The 22,542-nt window shown below is 39.9% G+C and overlaps 1 protein-coding gene across 5 annotated transcripts in view; it reads left to right on the top strand.

Moving 5' to 3' along the window:
- NT5C2 (5'-nucleotidase, cytosolic II) overlaps positions 1-22,542 on the top strand; it is an 86,081-nt gene continuing 63,539 nt past the window's right edge. For 4 of the 5 annotated variants that reach the window (XM_054729306.1, XM_054729302.1, XM_054729305.1 and 1 more), the window contains exon 1: positions 1-71. The gene's annotated coding sequence lies outside the window, so the exon portion shown is untranslated. Of the gene's footprint in view, positions 72-754; positions 915-22,542 lie in introns of those variants that run through there. The other variant, XM_054729301.1, reaches the window with a different exon arrangement.

The raw sequence follows: 22,542 nt of genomic DNA, 5'->3' as shown, positions 1-22,542 counted from the left end.
GGGTTAAGGAGGGCGCGCGCCCCGGGGGCTGCGGCAGTTGCGCGCTAGGATTGCAGCCGTGCGGCGGGACGGTGAGTGCGGCGGGCCCCGCGGGCGGGAGGGGCCGGAGCGGGCGAGCGAACGAGCGAGCGAGCTGGGGAGGAAGGAGTGTGCGCGGCCGAGCGCGCGGCCCGTTTCCGAGCCGCCGCCTGCCCCTCCCTGCGCCCCTCAGGCCCCACTCTCCACGCCCGAGCGCCCACCTGCGGGCCGTGGGACCCGGCACCCGCGCCTCCGCGGGCCCCGCAGCTGCGGGTCGCCCCCTGCCTCAGCGTAGCCCCTTCCTCCTCGCCGCGGCTACGCCCCCAGCCTCACGTCACGCCCGCGCCATTGTTTCTCCGCGGTCGGCTGGCTCGGACCCGTCTCGGCCTCGGAGCGCGGCCCTTCGCCTCCTGTTAGCCTGCCTCTCTGCGTCCCGTCCTGCCCCCCGCTTTTCTTTCAGGGTGGTGGCCGTCCCCATCCCTCCTCACAGAGACACCCCTTTACTCAGGTCTGCCTATTTTTTCTGGCCGCCGCCGGGCGTCCTCCCGTCCGCGCTCGAGGCCAGCCTTGCCGGCCCTCGTCCCCGGACTTCCCACCCCTCGCGCGTTCCCGGCGGACCCGAGAAGCCAGCGGACGCTCTGGTAGGGTGCTAGGTCGAAGGCGGTTTAGAAAGAACCACAAAAGTTGGCATCCCGCACGCCAGTTTTGTCGTTTGCAGCACTTCCTGGAAAAACTCAACCTCGAATGGCAAGCCTCCATAGAAACATGCTTATTTTCAAATGGCTCCCAAGTCGGGGGTCAGCTGTTAAGTGGCGGTCTGTTCCTTTCCTTCCTGGAGACCCCAGAAGCCGAGAGCTGAGAGCGAGATGCAGATCGGAGGCCTGAAACCATGATTTGTAAGAGCGTTTTGGGGTTTTGACTCCAGTAGGCCTCAAGCTTTTAAAAGCAGTAGGTAGAGCTGGTGTCAGATTTATCCCCCCCCCCCAACCCCCCCACGCTTTCGTCTTTTGGGCCGTTGTGTTGGAGAGTTGTGAAGTGCAGTGCTCTGCAGTGACTAGTCACCATTTTAGTGTGTGTGTGTGTGTGTGGACAGGTTCTTCATGACTGTACACTTGAGTTTGTCTCTTAAGGCAGGATGCAAACGCTGCTAGCTATCATGTGAAAGAGAGAATGTTGAAACAGTGCCCCTTTACCGTGGCAACTTAATATTGCTGAGGTCTTTTAAATATTTACCATCACACTGCAACAATAGATTTCTCCTAATGAAGGCATCCAGGCCTGGAGAGGTTAAAGAAGACACAGCTAGTTAGCAATTAAAATACACACAACATGCTAGGCAGATGGTAGCACACACAGACTGAAATGCGTTATTTAATTAATTTAATTTATGAGAAAGGACAACCGGGGAGAGGGGGAAGTTGAGAAACTTGTATTTGTTGTTCCACCTATCCATGCACTATTTGTTGTTCCACCTATCCATGCACTCATTGGTTGATTCCTGTATGTGCCCTTGATCAGAAATGGAACCCGCAACCTTGGCATATGGGGAAGTGGTACCTACAACCTTGGCATATGGGGAGGATGCTCTAGCCAACTGAGCTATCAGGCCCGGGCCAAAATGCATTTCTGTTGCAATATTAGCCACTACATTTCATTGCATTGCTGTATAATCCTCATTAATCCAGAAATTTGACTTTAGAAGTTAGTAATCAGTCTGTAAAGTAAGAGGGCTGAAGATGTTCTGCAAGGTTTCATTCAGTTCTAAGATTTAATTTCATTGTATGAAAATTTACAGTCAGCTGCAAGTTCCCAAAAGTTTATAATTGTAGGAAGATTTACAAAGATACTATTTACTTACAGTATCTGCAAGCCTAATTATAGTGATAGCAGGTGTATATACCTAAAGAAAGCCAAGTTACAGTGGAATGTTAGGAGGAACAATCATCTGTAGGTTATTTCAACAGTGTTATGGTGAAAGAAAGCACACAAAACCTGTGGTGTGTTTTAATGTCTTTTTGTTGCTTAACTCATCTAAAAGCTTAATTCATTGAAATAGTTAAATCAACTTTATCATATGACTTATACTCTTTTCCTGTGTATCTAAACATAGTTTTTTGCAGTTATAATTGCTATATTCATATTATTAATTTAGCACTTACCCATATTTCTGGGATGCCCATGTATCTAGAAAATTTATCTCTTTTTTTTTAAATATATTTCTTTATTGATTTTTTTTACAGAGAGGAAGGGAGAGGGATAGAGAGTTAGAAACATCGATGAAAGAGAAACATTGATCAGCTGCCTCCTGCACGCCCCCCACCTGGGGATGTGCCCGCAACCAAGGTATATGCCCTTGATCGGAATCGAACCCGGGACCCTTCAGTCCGCAGGCCGACGCTCTATCCACTGAGCCAAAGCGGCCAGGGCAATTTACCTCTTTTTTATTTTAGAGGCTTTGTAGCGTGCTTTTATGCCTAAAAGTCAACAATGCCTGGCATATAGGCTCTCAATAAATTTTTGTTGAATGAATGTAGTATTTTGAGCTATTTAGACAACATCTATGAACACAAATGTTAACTATCACAGGGAATATGTTAAGTGACGTGAGTAGTAAACATAGGAGATAGCATCAGGAATGTTTCAGGGCATGGATTTTGGATTCCAGGTTTGAGACCCGTATTGTCACTTAACATGCATGCAACCTTGGAGGTCTTAACCTTAGCGAGTCTTGCTCAGTTTCTCTTACCATGAAAACAGGAAAAATAGAACAAATTTCACAGGGTTTTATATATTAAATGGGATAATTCCATTGAAGCAATACTGGCATACATTAAATTCTCTATACATATTAGCTATTACTATTTTTTGGTACAGAGTGGAGAGATTATTGTAGGTTGGTAGAATCTGGGAGAACATACAGAAGGTGGCAATGAGAGTAAGGAGAAAATTCAAAAGATATATTGAGGGGTTAATGATAAAGGGTTTGGTATAGTAATAGTATGATAGAGCTGGTTAGAGAAATTTTGGTAAATTGTTTACAAGATATTCTGTCTACATGAATTTCTTGCAGTTAGAGCAGAATTAATGAAGTAAGATAACTCTTTTTGTGAATAGTTGGTATTTTGTGTGGCTGTGTGTGTGTGTGTGTGTGTGTGTTTTCCGTTCAGGCCTAAAAAAGATATTAGATTTAAGGACGTTGATAGCAAATTATTGCGGAGTGCTAAGGTCCTTGTCACTTGACACAACCATTTGAAATTTGATTGTGTTCTTTGATTGGTTACCTGAGTTTGCAGTGGCTGTTTTTTCTATTTTGTGGAAAACAACTGGAGCAGCAAACCAATAAAAATAACAAAATTGCCAGCAGAGTAGCAAAGCTATCCCCTTTTTAGGCAGAATACAGAATCAAAAGTATTAGATTAATTTGGAGAGTGTTGAATTATTTGTTCCTACATTTTGTTGGTATTTCTTGGTTGGGAAGCATTGTTAAGAGGGTGAGATGAAAAAATGTGCTATGTCAGGGTCTGTTTGTAAAGAGAAGACTGTATATGTATCAGTAAGTTTAAATTTGTTGGGTATGTTTCCATTTCAAATGTTAAGTGGAATATTAATGTTTTTAAAAGTTCCTTGGTCATTTTAATGAGGTTTTTCTAATGTTTTAATTTATTTTATTTTATCTTATTTGGGGGGGATCAAACTGTTTTATTGAGGGCATTTAGATGACGGTCGGAGGGCTAGGAAGACAATGAGATCGAAGTCCTCAGCCTCTCCCTATCTCCCCAGCTTCACAGCCACCAAAAAGTTAAATTTAAAAAAAAACACATATGAAATATTTCAAACATATAGAAAATAATGTAATGTTAGTATAATTATAGACCATCATATTTATTTTCTTTTTTTCTCTTTTATTGAATTTATTGGGGTGACACTGGTTAACAAAATTAAACAGGTTTCAGGTGCACAATTCTACAACACATCATTTGTACACTGTATTGTGTGTTTATCACCCCAAGTCAAGTCTCCATCCATTGTTCCTGTTCGTGAGCTTTCTCTCCCTCTGCATTTTTTGTTCAGTCCCCCTATCCTGTCCCTCCCCACCATCATATTTAGTTTATGTGGTTTTTTTCTTCCCATTTCCTAATTGTGGGGAGGGATTTATATATTTTTTTAAAGGGATAACATTACAGATCAGTTGAGCCTGTATGAATCTTTGCTGTCCTATTTTCCTCTCTTGCCCTCTCCTAGCAGTAAACACTGTCATGAATTCAGGAATTATTATTCCCATAATATGTACACTGAGTGGCCAGATTATTATCTCTGAACGCATAATAATCTGGCCACTCAGTGTGTGTGTGTGTGTGTGTGTGTGTGTGTGTGTGTGTGTATAGAGGCCTGGTGCATGAATTCGTGCATGGGTGGGGTCCTGGGCAGCCTGGCCAGGGAGGAGAGGACATGGGTGGTTGGCCGGCCTGCCTGCTGGTCGAACTCCTGGTCGAGGGGACAATTTGCATATTAGCCTTTTATTATATAGGATATCCACTGAGTGGCCAGATTATTATGCGTTCAGAGATCATAATAATCTGACCACTCAGTGTATATATGGTATCCATAAAAGTGAATATTCTTGTTTAATATATTATACATGTGATTCTACATCTTGCTTTTTTGTTTAATGATGTTTTTGATATATATCTATATTGATAGATGTATCTTTAGTTCATTCATTTTTATTGCTCTATAGTATTCCATTATATGAATAAATCAGTTTTTTATGGATATTTAGGTATTCCCGACTTTTTTTTTTTTTTTTGCTGTCATTAATAGTGCTGTAATAAACATTCTTGGCTTTGTCATCTTGTTTACGTGTGTGAGAGAGAATTCTTCACCTAGTGCAGTGGTCGGCAAACTGCGGCTCGCGAGCCGCAGCCATGGTTTGCTGCTCTGTTTGCCGACCACTGGGATAGGTGCTTAATCACAAGGAACAACAACAGCCTGTAATTATTGGAATCGAGAGTCTAGGTCAGTGGTTGGCAAACTCATCAGTCAACAGAGCAGCAAACCGTGGCTCGAGAGCCGCAGTTTGCTGACCACTGACCTAGGGAATTCTTAGGTGTAGGGTAAAAGGATTCTCAACTTTATTACATAGTGCTAAATTGTTTTCCAAAATACTAAATACAAAATTCTCATTAGGTTGCCAGAGTCCCATTTTGCCATGTCCCTTGCAAACATTGATATTGTCAGACTTTTAATTTTTAAAACAAAATTAAATTTCATTTTAATTTGCTATTAACTGATTATAAGTGGGTTGAGCTTCTTTACATTCATTTATTTTAAGGTGTATTTTTCTGCAAATTGCTGTTTATATCCATTCTTTTTTTCTGTTGGCTTGTTTGCTTTTCTGTCATTGGTTTGTAGCTCTCTTTATACTTTATACTAATCCTCTCTTAGTTATGGTATTGCAAATATCTTCTTGCTATATGGTTTCTCTTTACTTTCTGTTGTGCAGAGGTTTTACATTTTCATTTAAACTTTTTATGTGAAAAATTTTACTCCTATAGAAAAGTGTAATAATATACCTTATACCTTTCATCTGGACTCGCCAGTTGTTAACATTTTGCCACATTGACTTTATCTTTCATATCTACATTTTTTTCCTGAACCATTTAAAAAAAAATCCTCACTCAAGGATATATTTATTGATTTTGGAGAGAGGGAGGGAAAGGGAGAAAGAGAAACATCGATGTAATCTCTGTATGTGCCCTGACCAGGAATCGAACCTGTAACCTTTTTGGTGTAGGGGACAATGCTCCAATCAGCTGAGCCTCCTGGCCAGGACTTTTTTTGTGAACCATTTAAAAGCAAGTTGCAGACATCATGGCACTTCAGACCTCAAAAGATTTACTTGAATAACTCTGGCTGGTTTTGCTCAGTGGTTAGAATGTTGGCTTGTGGTCTAAAGGGTCATGATTTCAATTCCCAATCAAAGGCACTACCTCAGTTGGGTTGTAAGTTCCCCAGCCCTGGTTGAGGCAACCAATCGATGTGTGTGTGCCTCTCTTAAGTCCATGATTCTCTAATCCCCTCCTCCCTCCCTTCTATTCTCACTGGAAATGAATGGAAAAAATATCCGCAGGTGAGGATTAAAAAAAAAAAGATTTACTTGAATATCCTAAGAACAAGGATTTCTACAAAACTATAATACAATTATCGCATTTAATATGGATGCAACTTTATTATCTAATATCCAGTGCATATTGAAAATTTCTCAGTGGTCCCAATAATGACCTTTATAACTATTCTCCAACTCCATCCCTAGTCCAGGATCTAGTCATAGATCATGAATTGCATTTAGTTCCCATGTCCTTTTAATTACTTTCAACCCACAAAAAGTCCCCAGCTTTTTGTTTGCATAATATTGATATATTTGAAGAGCCCAGGCCAGTTGTATTGTAGAATGTCTCTCAATTTGGATATGTCTCATCATTTCTTCATGTTTTGATTCAGATGGAATGTTTTGGCAGGAATATGTTTTAAATTTTAGTATAGCCAAATTTGTCCATCTTTTTTTTATGGTTTGTGTTGTCTTTTATCCAAGAAAGTCTTCCCCTGCCCTGGCTGGTATGGCTCAGTTGGTTGGGGGTCATCCCATGCACTGAAAGGTTGCCTGTTCAATTCCCAGTAGGGGGTGGGTTCATGTTTTCCTTTCACATTGATGTTTCTCTCTCTCTCTCCCTCTTCCTTTCTCTCTCTCTCAAAATCAATTAAAAAATTTTTAAATATATTTATTGATTTTAGAGAGGAAGGGAGAGGGGGAGAGAGAGAGAGAAACATGAACGATGAGAATCATTGATTGGTTGCCTCCTGCATGCCCCCCACTGGGGATCGAGCCCGCAACCCTGGCATGTACCCTTGGCCAGAATCGAACCTGGGACCCCTCAGTCCGCAGGCTGACGCTCTATCCATTGAGCCAAACCAGCTAGGGCCAATAAAAAAACATTTTTAAAAGCCTTACCTACCTTGATGTCATAAGGCTGTTCATCTCTATTTTCTTCTAAAAGTTTAATGGTTTAGCTTTTCATATTTAGGTTTATATATGCTGTTATTTCTTAGCCTATCTTTTAATATGGTTCATTTAGCATGTGTTCCACATTTTTTTTTTTTAAATCTTCCCTCATGGATATGTTTATTTTAGGGGGCGGGGGGGGGGGGGAAAAAAGGGGGGAGAGACGGGAGGGGAGGGGCCCTAGCTGGTTTGGCTCAGTGTATAGTGCGTCAGCTTACAGACTGAAGGGTCCCGGGTTCGATTCCAGAGAAGGGCACATGTTCAGGTTGTGGGCTTGATCCCCAGTGGGGGGCATGCAGAAGGCAGCCAATCAGTGATTCTCTCTAATCATTGATGTTTCTATCTCTCCCTCTCCCTTCCTCTCTGAAATAAATAAAAATAAAAAATAAATAAATAAATAAAAGGATCACTCTTCTTTAAAAAAAAAAAAAAGATAGAAAGAGGGAGAGAGAGAAAAAAAAATCAATCTGTTGCCTTCTATATGTGCTCCAGTCAGGGACCAAACTCACAACCCAGGTATGTACCCTGACTAGGAATCGAACCCACAACCTTTCACTGTACAGGACAACACTCCACATCAGCCAGGGCTGTGTTACACACATTCTTTTCTGTCATTGTGTTTGTCATAAAATTGCTCTCTGTAAATTCATAAGGAGAGGACAGCTTATGTTAGGTTCTAAACTTGGGCCAAACATTGTAGAAGGTAACAATTTAGATTTATCTATTATAGTCTAAATGTTTTACACTACAAATTTTTATTACTCTACAGTATTTTTAAAAATTTGCCTAGCCCTGGCTGGATTGCTCAGTTGGTTGGAGCATGGTCCTGTGCACCAAAAGGTTGTGGGTTCAATTCCCAGCTGGGGCCTGTACAGGAGGCAGCCGATCAATGTTTCTCTTTCACATGGATGTTTTTCTCTCTCCTCCTTCCTCTCTAAGGATCAATGGAAACATATCTTTGGGTGAGGATTGCAATAAATAAGTAAATAAAGTAATTTGCCTATAAAGATGAGTATTTCATGTGTTTTACTAGTTATCCTTGGAAAACATTTGGCAATCTTTTTTTCTTAACTAGTCATGTTAGAATCCAGTTAGACGTCTATCTCTAGGTTTGTGTTTTAGAGCTGCTAAGTAAATCAGCTAAAAGATACAGCTCAAACATTCTGTATCAACATTGTAAGAATTTTAAGATATATCTATGAGTTTAAGTGGTATGGTATAAATAAGACCAAGCTGTAACTTGGAGAGTAAACAGTTTTTTTACAAATCAGAAATCAGTAAATGCCATATTTTTAGCCTTGAATTATTTATTCTATGGTAGGTTTGATGAGGTAATTTTATGTGGAACTAGGAGATGTCAGGGAAAAAACACACCTACAAATAGGACATTAGATTTAGAATAATTAGATTGACATGAAAAAAATGTGTAAAATTGTATAGCCTTTGGCACCTTTTAGGTACTCAGAAGTTGTGACTCTGAAAGTAGAAAGCTATTATAACATTCCTCCAAACATCAAGTACTGTATTGTGCAGAGGTTGCAGTATTAAACAGTGTGGGCTCTAGCATTATAAATAATTTATTAAGGACTATGTGTCAGCCACTATACTTAGCACCTTGCACTTATTGATGCATTGAATCTGACCATTTTGGAGTGGAAGAAACTGAAGTGATTTTATAATTTGTTTAGTCATAGAGCTCATTAGTGCTGGAGCCAGGTTTGAACCCACACAGTATAGCTCCAGAATCTGCACACTTCATTGCAAGTATAATTTTATGACCTTGGTTAAGTTATTTAACTTCCCTATACTGTCTTCTCCTTTGTATAATGAAGATAGTAGTACCTAATTCATACTATTGTGAGGTCAATTAGATAAAATATGTATAGTGCTTAGAATAACACATGAAAAGAAGTGACCGCTCAATAAATGTTAGCTATTATTATTTTAGCATTACTGAGGCATTGTATGCATGCCTATTCCTGATTTTTTGCCAGGAAAAGGTGGAAATACTGTGGTGATTATTTCTGTCTTTTTGATTTTTCTCTCTACTTTGTAAGAGGAAAGATAACAGTTAAATTTGAATGGTGAGTAGAAGCTTATTTGGTAAGAGAATGAGTTCTTTTAAATATAAAGCAGAATTTTTTTATTTTTAATCCTCACCCGAGGATTTTTTTTTTTCCTCATTGATTTTCAGAGAGAGGGAAAGACAGAGAGAAACACCGATGTGAGAGAAACACATCGATTGGTTGCCTCCTACACGAGCCCTGACCAGGGCCCGGACTGGGAAGGAGCCTGCAACCTAGATATGTGCCCTTAGCCGGAATCGAACCTGGGACACTTCAGTCCGCAGGACGACGCTCTATCCACTGAGCCAAATCAGCCAGGGCTAAAGCAGAATTTTTTACCTGCTTTTTAAAAGAATATTCAAGAATCATTACTAAAGGCACAAATTATATATTGGCTGAATGTAAAAACTAGCTCTGTTACCTTTATGCTTTTGAAAGACCTCAGTTAATTATAGCAATATTTTGAAAAAAATAGATGGCATACTACATATCTTCAAGCCCAGTCTTTTAAAATGTTTTTTTTTTTTTAAATATATTTCTTTATTGATTTCAGAGAGGAAGGGAGGAGAGAGAGATAGAAACATCAATGATGAGAGAGAATCATTGATTGGCTGCCTCCTGCAAGCCCCCTACTGGGGATCAAGCCCGCAACCCAGGCATGTGCCCCTGGCCGGAATCGAACCTGGGACCCTTCAGTCCGAAGGCTGATGCTCTATCCACTGAGCCAAGCCGGCTAGGGCTAAAATGTTTTCTTTATATGCTCTCTTATTCCTTTGTGTCAGTAGATATGTTACTGAAGGTCTGACATTACTCAAAACATTTTTTTAGAAGCGACCTTAATATATTGATGTAGAACAGATAAGTAGCATTCTGTGTGGTATGGCAGAGAATGGAATTCTAGGAGTAACAGCAGTAGAATGTTCAGGAGAACATAACAAGTTCAGGTCTTTTTTGTATAATTTTGAAACTTTAGGAAAATGGAAATTTATATTCTAATCGCAGTTACAGATTAGAGATTGGAGCATGTTTTGCTTGAAGAAGAAAAACAAATTGTCAAGGCAACAGGTACTGCTTTTCTCACTTGACAAGGTTTCTCAGTTTTATTTTCCACCAGTCTACAAGGAACTTTTTGTTTGAAGGCCTGATGTTAAAACATTAGCAACATATTATGTTAATCAAGCCAAGAATCTTATGCATTTCTGAACCAAGAGTAGGATTTCATAAAGATTCATTTAGAGCATTAACCTTTTGCACTCGGATGTCGAGTGTGACTCGACATGGTTAGCATCGGTAGCAGCTCGTATGTCAAATTGTATTGAATGTATCAATAATTTGAAATATAAAAAAATCCAAATAAATAAGTTTGTATGAAAAGAAACTCCAGTTTTTTATTCTACTGCCGCGCTTTGTAAAATCTGGGGTATTTAAAAAATTAAATCCCGAGTAGAATAAAGGAATCGAGAAAAAAGCAAGCGAGTGCAAAGGGTTAAAAGGAACTTGTACAATATTCTTGCATTTTTAGGCTTACACAGAAATAGCTTCTGAAAGGCAAAGAGCTCAAGTCTAGAGGTTTGAATTCATTTATTTCTGCCAGTGTGTAGCAGACTGTTCAAGGAACTGGGGATGTCTAATAGCAAACACAGTAAGCCTCACCCTCTTGGAGTTTATAATTTAGAGAAAGGGACTAACAGTGCGCACAGTCAATTATATTATGTCTGGAAGTGTTAATGTGCAAAAAAGAAAAAGCAGGGTAAGAGAATAGCAAGTGATATGTGTGGGTAGATAAGTGTGATTTTATTCAAATTTGTTAGCCTTCTGAATCACTTGATGTGCAAACTGAAGTTGGCCTTTGATAGGAATGTTATAGTACAACGTGAGGCAAATTACATAAAGAACTCTGAATGAGCACAGTATGGCTCAGTTGGTTGAGTGTCATCCAGTACACCTAAAGGTTGCCAGTTTGATTCCCAATTGGGGCACATGCCTGGCTTTCTGGTTTGGTCCCCTGTCAGGTGTGTGAAGGAAGCAGCTGATCAATGTTTCTCTCACATTCATGTTTCTCTCCCCCCTCTCCCTCTCTCTAAAATCAATAAAAACATATTTAAATCATTGAAGAAAAAAAACTCAATGAGAATAGCAACATGAAAAATGAACAAAACCCGTTTGTCATGAACTGCTTAAAACTATTTACTCACTCATGTGTCAAGGACTAAGGTTATCAAGGGCTTTGTGTAAAAATGTGCCTACTTAGTATGCTACCAGGCATGCAAATGGAGGATATAGCTTTAACTATTCTTCCATAAAGTAAACCAGGGTTGGGGACCTTTTTTCTGCCAAGGGCCATTTGGATATTTATAACATAATTCGAGGGCCACACAAAATTATCAACCTAAAAATTAGCCTGCTATATTTGGTCAAACATTTAACTCACCCCTAACCCTAACCCTAACCCCAGGGCCAGATCACATGATTCCCTGTGGGCCAGATGTTCCTCACCCCTGAAGTTAACTTTTTTACTATGTGTAATATGCATTAAAGTTGTATTTATGAAAACCAAAATAAGCCCTGGCCAGGTAGCTCAGTTGGTTCCATCCATCAGGGTACATACAAGAATCAACCAACGAATGCATAAGTAAGTGGAACAACAAAATCTAGGTTTTTCTCTCTCTCCTGTCGCCCTTGCTCTTACCTTCCCTCCGTTTCGCGCTCCCACACCCTCCTTCCTTTCTCTCTAAAAAAGTCAATTAAGCCCCTACTGACCTCAGTGGTTGAGCATTGGGTTGACCTATGAACCATGAGGTCACGGTTTGATTCCTGGTCAGGGCACATACCTGGGTTGCTGGCTCATTCCCTCTGGGGACCTGTAGGAGGCAGCCAATCAATGATTCTTTTCATCATTGATGTTTCTATCTCCTCTCTGAAATTAAAAAAAAAAAATCAATTAAAAAAAAGACTAAAATTTCAGGTTGGTGAGAAAGTTTGAAGAAACGATTCAAAATTTGTTTCAAATGGGGTGGGGGTGGGGTCAATGGGGGAAAAATGGGGACATATGTAATACTTTCAACAATAAAGACTTAAAAAGAAATTTGTTTCAAAGCAGTGTTCAGTGTTCTTAGAATGAGAATGGTTGATTATAAAATTTATAAATTCTAAGCTTTATATTTCACAAAATAAATTCCAATGAAGTTTAGTAAAACACTGAGTTCATATTTACTTACTGGTATCATTTTATTATCTATATTGACACACTTAATTCCATTGAAAATTGAATATTTGGTAGGGCCTCCCCATAGCCAAAGGTATTGAGAAAATCAGATCAGTACTCCTCCAGGGTGAAGAAAACATGACTTTTTAGCTCATCCTCTATAAATTTCTGTGTTTGTTTAATAATGCACATACTATATTGGAGATACATGTTCAAAAGTTTTCCCAACGGGATGTTACTAAAAAATATTTGTCTAAACCACAGCAGCATGATAATGCCAAAATATATTCTGTCAGGGCTTTGAGCTTTGGAGTAGAGGATATTTCAATGCTAATTAAATATATTTGGGTCACTAAAACAAAAAGAAAAATGAATATATGATTCAAACTGCCATGTGTATTAAACACTTTGCCTGATGATAGGCCTTTAATATATATTATATTTAAGTGCTACTCACTTCTTTCCAAGTGAATTACTGATGTGACCTGAAACAGGTTGCTAATAACCAGGCTTACCCCACAGTTTCAGTTACTCTTGCTTCCTGTTTTTAGCAGTTGCCTGGAGCTGTTGGGACAGCTGGTTTCCCTTTCTTTGGGGGAAGGTGATATTAGGAAACTGTATGAAGGAAACTATGTTTTGCCTGTGAAGTATTTTTAAAGTGTGAGACTATAATATTTAAAATGCTTAAGAGTTTATTTCAGTTGTTACTTTTCAGGTACAACTACTTTGCATGCTGGATATTTTATAAGGAAACAGAATTATCTAACTGTACCATGTACCACTATTGTTGGAAAGGAATTAAAATTAGAGCTTTTTATTTAATATTAGCTGCTGCTGTACTTATTGAAAAACTACTCTTAAGCTTGACACTGTAAACAGGTGACAAGTGAAATGTTTACTTTTTGGAACTCTTTTTTTTTTTTTTGCCAGATGATAAACAATCATCTTTAATTTTATTGTTACTATGAAATAATTAAGCATTAGATAGACTGTTTCTGGATAGAGTTCAAAAGTCTGTCATAATAATGTTAAGACATCCTATATAATAAAGAGGTAATTGCAAATTAACCCTCACACCCTCACAAGATGGCTGCCTACAACCAGGCCGGCAGGGGGGTTAGTGAGGGACGACCAAACGACTGAACAAGCAGGCTGCGTGGGCCGACCAAGCTGGCAGGGGTGTTAGTGAGGGATGACCAACAACTGAACAGCAGGCTGCATGGGACGACCAGGCTGGTGGGGGGGCCATGAGGGGCGACCAGGCCGGCGGGGGGGGGGGCAGGTGGGGGTGGCCAGGCCAGCAGGGGGGGGCAGTAAGAGGCGACCAGGCCGGCGGGAGGGGCAGTTAGGGGCAACCAGGCCGGCAGGGGGGGAAGTTGGTGGCAATTAGGCTGGAAGGGGGGGCAGTGGGGTGAACAGGCCAGTGGGGGGCAGTTGGGGGTGACCAGGCCGGTGGGGGGGGCACTTGGAGGCGACCAGGCCAGCGGGGGGGAGCAGTTAGGAGTGACCAAGCCAGCAGGGAGGGGGCATTTGGGGGTGACCAGGCTGGCCGGGGGGGGGCAGTTAGGGGCGATCAGGCAGGTAGGCAGGTGAGTGATTAGGAGCCAGCGGTCCAGGATTGTGAGAGGGATGTCCGACTGCTAGTTTAGATTGGGCCTAAACCGGCAGTCGGACATCCCCTAAGGGGTCCTGGATTGGAGAGGGTGCAGGCTGGGCTGAGGGGGACCCCCCCCCCCCCCACCGGGCACGAATTTCATGCACAGGGCCTCTAGTGTTAGATAAAATAATAGGAAAACTGTCATTTGAGAAATTGTTTGAAGATACCGATTTAAGAAAATTTCACCCCTTTAGCTTCACATAACTGTGTACCCCATTTTAGTGATAATGTGGTTATTTAATTATGTAAATATTTTTAGTTGAATAAAATTTTGTGTGACCTTTGCTGAGACTAAGTTGAATTTTGAAATAAAATATATTTATTTTACCCTGGCCAATTTGGCTCAGTGATTAGAATATTGGCTCTCAGACCTAAGAGTTGTGGGTTCAATTCCCAGTCAAGGGCATGTACCTCAATTGCAGGTTCGATCCTCAGCCCTGGTCAAGGTGCATGTGGGAGACAACCAGTCAATGTGTCTCTCTCACATTGATGTTTCTTTCTCTCTCTTTCTCCCTCTCACCCTCTCCTCCCTTTTGCTGTCTTCTAAAAAAAAAAAAAAAAAATTAATAGAAAAAAAGGTCCTCAGGTGAGGATTAAAAAAAAAAAAAGTATTTTTCTTAATCCATGAGTAATATAGGAAAGTACTTTGAATTTTTCCTGCAAATAATTTGAAGAAAGTAATTTTAAAAATGAGAGAAATCTCTTCTTAGTGTAATTACTACCTCTAATTTATTAGGATTGAGGGAAAAAAGCCTGACTTTAAAAAATAGTTTTATTGAAGTATAAATACATGTAATAATCTGCACATATTTAGAAAGTGCAGTAAGTTTTGACATATGGATACACCTGTGAAACAATCACTATAATCAAGGTAATGAATATATCCCCAAAGTTTCCTTAGGGCCCTTCCCAGCCTCACTGTTCCACCCCAGGCAACCACTGATCTGTTTTCTGTCACTATAAATTAGTTTGCATTTTTTAGAATTTTATGTAAATGGAATCATCATTTTTTTTTTTGTTTTGTTTTGTTTTTTTTTTTGTTTTTTGCTTTCACTCAGCATAATTTTGGTATTTAGGTTGTATATCAGTAGTTCATTGCTTTTTATTGCATAGTAGTATTCTATTTTAGGAAGGTACCACAATGGGTCCTTTAACCTGTTCATAAGATCTTTAATCTGTTCATAAGACATTTGGGTTGTTTTCAGTTTCTGACAATTACAAAGCTGCTATGGAATATTTGTCTATAAGTCTTTATATAAATGCTAGTAGCTCTGCGCACGAATTCTTGCGCCAGTAGCTCTCTGAGGGACCTGGCTGCTCCGCGCCCGCTGCCCAGAGGCTCTCCGTGGCCCAGAGGCCCATCTGTGGCTGGGTGCAGATGCTTGCCTCGTTGCTGCGGTGATGAAGCAGGCATTCCGCTGGGCCACTCAGGCTGCCCGCTCTCAGCGGCCACCCCGCCCCCCCAGGAATGGGGGACTCTGGTGGGGCTGAGAGGACTGGGTGCCACCATCTTTGTGATGGAGTGATGGTTAATTTGCATATTACCCTTTTATCAGATAAGATATGCTTTAATTTCTCTTGGATAATTACTTAGGAGTAGAAAGGTTGGGACATAGATACAAATTTAACTTTTAAAGAAATGGCAAATATTTTTTCAAAGTGTTGTCCCATTTTTATATACTCATCAGCAGTGTATTAGAGTTCTAGTTGCTGTGTATCCTCACCACAATTGGCATGGTCGGTTTTTTTTTTTTTTTTAATGTTTTTATTGATTTTTGGAGAGAGAGGAAGGGAAAAGAATAAGAGAGAGAGAGAAAGGTCAGTGTGTGAGACAAACATTGATCCCATCACAAACCCAGACTGGGGACTGAACCTGCAATCTGGGCACGTGCCTTGACCGGGACTCAAAACTGCAACACTTCAATGCATGGGCTGACACTCAACCAACTGAGCCACAACAGTCAGAGCAAGTCTTTTTAATTTTGAATGTTCTAATAGGCATATAGTGGAATCTCACTGTGGTTATAATTTGCATTGCCCTGATGATAAATGATGTTGAGCACCATTCCATGTGCTTATTTGCCATCTAAATATCTTTTTTGATGAAGCATCTGTTGAAATCTTTTGCCTATTTTTTAATAATTGGATGTTTGTCTTATTGCATTTTGAGAGTTCTTTATATATTCTGGGTGCAAGTCCTTATATCAGATGTGTGATTTGTAAATGTTTTCCTCCAGCTTATCTACTTCTCCCCAACAGGAGAGAGAGATAACATTTTAATGGAAACATTATATGAAAATATAATTTTGTTCTGTTTACTTCCTAAGTGAATAAAATATTTTAAATGTTCTACATCACTCATATTCATATAAACTATAATATACAAGACAGATTAACATGATTTATAATGCTAATCTTCTGGTGAGTTGATTTATTGTTTGTGATATTTTATATATCACTCCCTCATTTTTACTCAGGCCTCTGAACAAATATTACCTCCTCATAGAGGCCTTCGAAGGTTTTCCTATTTACAACATGACCACTGTCATTCTTTATTTCCTCACCTTATTTATTTGATTCGTACTATATACCAGCTGTCGCTACCTGACACAATCCTCCTATATAATAAAAGCCTAATATGCTAAGTGTCCAGTCAACTGGTCAGCCGTTCAACCAATCAAAGCGTAATATGCTAATGATATGCTAAGGCCGTTCAACCGCTTGCTATGACGTGCACTGACCACCAGGGGTCAAACAGTCGACTGGTTGACCAGTTGCTATGACATGCATTGACCACCAGGGGGCAGACACTCTGACTGGTAGATTAGCTTGCTGCTGGGGTCCGGCCTATCGCAACTGAGCGATATAGGCCAGACACACCCTGGAGCCCTCCAGCGGTCCCTCCCCGGCTGGCCAACCTCCCACGTCTCTCCCTGGCCCCTATTGTGCACCAGTGAGGTCCCTCTGCCTAGCCCAGTGATGGGCAACCTTTTGAGCTTGGTGTGTCAAACTTCGCCAAAAAACCGAGCATAACTTGGGTAGTGTGTCACTTTGAGGAAAAAACATTATTTCACGAAATTTATAGTTTAAATAACATAAATGTTTCATCCTTGGCATGCGGCCGCCTCAGCGGCCGCGTGTCATCAGAAATGGCACTGACACGCGTGTCAGAGGTTCGCCATCACTGGCCAAGCCTGTGCCCTTTCACAATCTGGGACACCTTGGGGGATGTCGGAGAGCCGGTTTCGGCCCAATCCCACAGGCCAGGCCTAGGGATCCCACTGGTGCATAAATTTGTGCACCAGGCCTCTAGTACCATATTTTCCGGCATATAAGACGACTTTTTAACCCAGGAAAATCTTCTCAAAAGCCGGGGTTTTATACGCCGGAAAATATGGTACCTGTATCCCCCCCCCCCCCCCCCCAAGCTGCTGTCCCAGTGCTGGAGCTGAGAGTGAGTACCGTATTTTCTGGCGTATAAAACCCCGGCTTTTGAGAAGATTTTCCTGAGTTAAAAAGTCGTCTTATACGCCAGAAAATACGGTATTATATATTTGGTTACTCTGACTCTTCCACTAAAAAGTAAGCTCCTTTAGGCTGAGAACTTGGCTCCTTTTTTGTAGTTTTTTTCCTTTTTTTGGTTTGCTTTTTAAATAACGTTTATATATCATATGTACACATAAAAGAGAAATTGCCCTGATTCCACCCAACAGAAAACATGCACAAACCCAGGGTATATGCAAGGGAAGGGGCTTGTGGCCCCAAGTTAGTGGTTGGAATGGTGCAATCCTGTGAGTCAAGCCTCAGTCAGGAGAGGGCTGGACTGAAGAGTCAGACAGGCTGAAGCTCCTGTTGCTGGACCTGAAATAAGTGTGCACCATAGACAAAGATCTGTTTGATGCCCTTGATGTAGTAGCGCTGCCAGCCCTGCAATGTCCTCTCCTCCTCAGGAACAGGGTTTTCCTTCTTTCTCTCTCTCTTTTATTTTTTATTGATTTTTTACAGAGAGGAACGGAGAGAGAGAGCTAGAAACATTGATGAGAGAGAAACATCGATCAGCGCCTCCTGCACACCTCCCACTGGGAATATGCCCACAACCAAGGTACATGCCCTTGACTGGAATCGAACCTGGGACCCCTCATTTCACAGGCTGACTCTCTATCCACTGAGCCAAACCAGCCAGGGCAGGTTTTCCTTCTCTTAACAGTGTCTTTTGAAGAGCAGAATTTTTCGATGGTGGTGAAATCTAATTTATCAAAAAAATTTTTATCAGTTGTGGGGGCTTTTTGATATTGGTACTAAGGATTTTGATTAATTCAAAAGCTCAAAAGTTTTCTATTTATTTTCCTAGAAGTTTTATACCTAGAAGTTTTATAATTTTAGATTTAACATTTAGGTATATGATCCATTTTGAATTATCTTAGTATCTCTTGTTGTCTTTTTAGCTATAGCATTTTGGTGTTATTTTGGTGATTGTTTTAGGGTGTATGGTATGTATCTTGACCTTGTCACAGTCTGCTTTCAAGTGATATTATACTATGTCTCTGTTTTATAATTTTAGATTTTACATTTAGGTCTATGATCCATTTTAAATTTACTTTTAATTTAAATTCTTTACTGTTTAAAGTATTACATATGTCTCCCCTTCCCCCCTTGACCTCTCCCCACCCAGCCCCACTCCCCAGCACATGTCCTCACCCCACTCACCCTCCTTATCCCCCTCACCCCCAGTCTGTGTCCATTGGTTATGCTCATATGTATGCATACAAGTCTTTGGTTGATCTCTTATCCCCTCACCCCCTGCCTTCCCTCATAGGTTGGACAGTTTGTTCGATGCTTCTCTGACTCTGGTTCTATCATTGTTCATTAATTTATGTTGTTCATTATATTCCACAAATGAGTGAGATCATGTGATATTTATCTTCCTCTTACTGGCTTATTTTGCTTAGCATGATGCTCTCCAGGTCCATCCATGCTGTTGCAAATGGTAAGAGTTCCTTTTTTTTTTTTTACAGTAGCATAGTATTCCATTGTGTAGCTGTACCAGTTTTCTAATCCACTCATCTGCTGATGGGCACTTAGGCTGTTTCCAAATCTTAACTATTGTAAATTATGCTGCTATGAACATAGGGGTGCATATATCCTTTCTGATTGGTGTTTCTGTTTTCTTGGAATATACTCCTAGAAGTGGGATTACTGGGTCAAATGGAAGTTCCATTTTTAATTTTTTGAGGAAACGCCATACTGTTCTACATAGTGCCTGCACCAGTCTGCATTCCCACCAGCAGTGCAAGAGGGTTCCTTTTTCTCCACATCCTTACCAGCACTTGTGGTTTGTTGATTTGTTGATGATAGCCATTCTGACAGGTGTGAGATGGTACCTCATTGTTGTTTTGATTTGCATCTCTTGGATGATTAGTGACTTTGAGCATGTTTTCATATGTCTCCTGGTCTTCTGTATGTCCTCTTTTGAAGTGTCTATTTAGGTCCTTTGCCCATTTTTTTTTTATCGGATTGTTTATCTTTCTTTTGTTAAGTTGTATGAGTTCCCTATAAATTTTGGAGATTAAACCCTCATTGGAGATAACATGGGCAAATATGTTCTCCCATGCAGTGGGCTTTCTTGTTTTGTTGATGGTTTCTTTTGCTGTGCAGAAGCTTTTTATTTTGATATCGTCCTATTTGTTTATTTTCTCTGTAGTTTCCATTGCCTTAGGAGTTGTGTGGGTAAAGATATTGCTACGACAAATGTCTGCTATTTTGTTGCCAGTGGCTTCTTTTAAGATTTTTATGGTTTCCCGTCTTTTGTTTAAGTCCTTTATCCATTTTGAGTTTATTTTTGTGTATGGTGTAAGTTGGTGGTTTAGTTTCATTTTTTTTTTTTTTTCATGTATCTGACCAATTTTTCCAACACCATTTATTGAAGAGACTGTCTTGACTCCATTGTATGCTCTTGCCTCCTTTGTCAAATATTAACTGAGTATAATGGCTTGGGTCGACTTTTGGGTTCTCTGTTCTGTTCGATTGGTCTGTATGTCTGTTCTTGTGCCAGTAACAGTTTTGAGGACAGTGGATTTGTAATATAGCTTGATATCTGGGATTGTGATTCCGCCAACTTTATTCTTCCTTCTCAAGATTGCTGCAGCTATTCAGGGTCTTTTTTTGTTCCAGATGAATTTTTGGAGAGTTTGTTCTAGGTCTTTGAAGTATGCCGTTGGTATTTTAATGGGGCTTGCATTGCCTTGGGTAGTATGGGCATTTTAATGATGTTGATTCTACTGATCCATGGACACAGTATATTCTTCCATTTGTTTATGTCTTCCTCTATCTCTTTTTTCAGCGTCTTGTAATTTTCTGAGTTAACGTCCTTTACCTCCTTGGTTAAATTTATTCCTAGGTATCTTAATTTTTTTTGTTGCAATGGTAAATGGGAGTGTCTTTTTAGTTTCTCTTTCTGTGAGTTCATTATTGGTGTATAAAAAAGCAATAGATTTCTGGGTGTTAATTTTGTATCCTGCTACATTGCCAAATTCATTTATTAATTCTGGTAGTTTTTTGATGGAGTCTTTAGGGTTTTTGATGTACAGTATCATGGCATCTGAGAATAATGACAATTTCACTTCTTTTTTTCCGATTGGGATGCCTTTTATTTCTTCTTGTCTGATCGCTATGGCTAGCACTTCCAGTACTATGTCGAACAGGAGTGGTGAAAGTGGGCATCCTGTGTTGTTCCTGTTCTTAGCGGAAATTGTTTTAGTTTTTGCCCATTGAGTATGATGTTGGCTGTAGGTTTGTCATATAAGGCTTTTATTGTGTTGAGGTATTATCCCTCAATTCCCACTTTGCTGAGAGTTTTTATCAGGAAAGGGTGTTGGATTTTGTCAAATGCCTTTTCTGCATTAATTGATATGATCATGTGATTTTTGTCTCTCAATTTGTTTATGTGATTTATCACATTTATTGATTTGTGGATATTGTACCAGCCTTACATCCCTGGAATAAATCCCACTTGGTCATGGTGTATGATCTTTCTAATGTAATGCTGAATCTGATTTGCTAGAATTTTGTTGAGGATTTTAGCATCTATGTTCATCAAGGATATTAGCCTGTAGTTCTCTTTGTGGTATCTTTATCTGGTTTTGGAATTAGGGTAATGCTGGCTTCATCGAAAGAGCTTGGAAGTTTGCCTTCCTCTTGAATTTTTTGGAAGAGTCTGAGAAGGATAGGTTTTGTTTCTTCTTTGAATGTTTGGTAAAACTCCCCTTGAAGCCCTCTGGACCCGGGCTTTTGTTTGATAGAAGTTTTTTGATGACTACTTCAATTTCCTCCTTAGTTATCAGCCTATTGAGATTTTTTTCTTCTTCTTGGTTGAGTTTTGGAAGGTCGTATTTTTCTAGGAATATGTCCATTTCCTCTAAGTTGTTTAGTTTGTTGGAATAGATTTGTTGATAGTATTTTTTTACAATTCTTTATATTTCTGTGGGGTCTGTTGTTGTTTCTCCTCTTTCATTTCTGAATTTGTTTCTTTGGGTCCTCTCTCTTTGCTTCTTGGTGAGCCTGGCTAGAGGTTCATCAATCTTGCTTATCCTTTCAAAGAACCAGCTCTTGGTTTCATTGATTTTTTTTTGTATTTTTTGAACAATTTCATTGATTTTTTGTATTTCATTGATTTTTTGTATTTAAAACTGCGACCCTGCTAGTAGTTCTTAACCTGTGGGTCATGACCCACAGGTTGAGAACCACTGCTGTAGAGCCTAAGACCATTGGAAAACACAGATATTTACATTACGATTCATTAACAGTAGCAAAATTACAGTTATGAAGTAGCAACGAAAATAATTTTATGGTTGGGGGTCACCACAACATGAGGAACTATATTAAATGGTCGCAGCATTAGAAAGGTTGAGAACCACTGCTCTAAGTGTTTGAATTTTTTTATTATTTTTATTGCAGTGGATTTCTGATATTATGCCATTGTGGTCTGAGAAGATGCTTGATATGATTTCAATCTTTTTGAATTTGGAGAGACTGCCTGTGGCCCAATATGTGGTCTAATCTTTGAAAATGTCCCATGTGCACTTGAGAAGAATGTATATTCTGTAGCTTTGGGGTGAAATGTTCTGAGGATGTCGATTAAGTCCATCTGATCTAGTGAGTCATTTAGGATTGCTGTTTCTTTGCTGATTTTTTTGTCTAGAGGATTTATCCAGTGATGTCAGTGGGGTATTAAAGTTCCCTACTATGATTGTATTGCTGTCGATCTCTCCCTTGATTTCTTCCAGAAGTTTTTTTTAATAACCTTTTGCACTCGGATGTCGAGTGTTACTCGACACGGTTAGCATCGGTAGCAGCTCGTATGTCGAATTGTATTGAATGTATCAATAATTTGAAATATAAAAAAATCCAAATAAATAAGTTTGTATGAAAAGAAACTCCAGTTTTTTATTCTACTGCCGCGCTTTGTAAAATCTGGGGTATTTAAAAAATTAAATCCCGAGTAGAATGAAGGAATCGAGAAAAAAGCAAGCGAGTGCAA

The sequence above is a fragment of the Eptesicus fuscus genome, chromosome 17 (assembly GCF_027574615.1).
Source record: "Eptesicus fuscus isolate TK198812 chromosome 17, DD_ASM_mEF_20220401, whole genome shotgun sequence".
NCBI classification, from domain to species: domain Eukaryota; kingdom Metazoa; phylum Chordata; class Mammalia; order Chiroptera; family Vespertilionidae; genus Eptesicus; species Eptesicus fuscus.
This window is presented reverse-complemented; position numbering and strand designations above follow the sequence as displayed.